We start from the raw sequence: 1,064 nt of genomic DNA, 5'->3' as shown, positions 1-1,064 counted from the left end.
CAAACTCATTTCACAACAAGTTGAACTCTTAACTCAACAAATAAAAGAGTTGAGAGAGCCTTCAAAATCTAAACAAATAGCTTGTTGTGAGCTTTGCAAAGGTGAGCATGACACCGGGTTTTGTCCACCTCCCGGGTTCGAAGAAGTGAATTACATGGCGAACCAACGAGACTACCAGCCGAGGCAACAACCACAACAACCGTATCAACCACATCCTCAAAATCAACAACAACACTTTCAAGGAAATCAAGGGTTCCACCCAAGGGGTAACTATTACCATAACCAAGGTTATGGGGGTGGTACTTCTAGCCGTCAAAACCCTCCCCAAAATCCTTACCAACCTCAACAACCGCCGGTCGTGACATAAAAGTTAGAAGAGACATTGACACAATTTATGCAAATGTCAATGGCTAATCAAAAGAGTAACGATGCGGCAATCAAAAATCTCGAAACTCAAGTCGGTCAACTTGCTAAACAACTAGCGGAACAACAACCCGGACCATCTTTTTCGGCGAACACGCAAACGAATCCAAAAGAGCATTGTAAAGCGATAACAATGAGAAGTAGAAGGGAGTTGATTAGTGAGAGTAAAAAAAGAGATGAGAGTGAAAAAAGAGAGGATGCGAAAAAAGATGAGGAGAAAATAATAGAGGATAGTATTGATGGTGAAGTTGGGGAGTGGAGTGAGGAAGAAGTTGAAAAGAATGAAAAAATGGTGAAGTAGAAAATAAAGAGGGAGGAGTTCTAGAGTTGCTAAAGGAAAGGAGGTAGTGAACGCTAATCCAATCCAAAACCTTCCGTATCCACATGCTCCATCTAAGAGGGAGAATGAACGACATTACGCCCGGTTCATGGATATTTTCAAACAACTTCAAGTGAACATTCCATTTGCCGAAGCATTGGAGCAAATGCCTAAGTATGCGAAATTCATGAAAGACATACTTACTAAAAAGCGGAGGTATACGGAACCGGAGACAATTGTTCTAGATGCTAGTTGTAGTGCAATCATTCAACGGACGCTTCCAAAGAAAGAGGTTGACCCGGGACGAGTTACTTTGTCGGTT

Source organism: Lathyrus oleraceus, chromosome 5, assembly GCF_024323335.1.
Source record: "Lathyrus oleraceus cultivar Zhongwan6 chromosome 5, CAAS_Psat_ZW6_1.0, whole genome shotgun sequence".
Classification (NCBI taxonomy): Eukaryota; Viridiplantae; Streptophyta; class Magnoliopsida; order Fabales; family Fabaceae; genus Lathyrus; species Lathyrus oleraceus.
The sequence above is the reverse complement of the archived record's forward strand: the minus strand, read 5'-3'. Positions refer to the sequence as shown.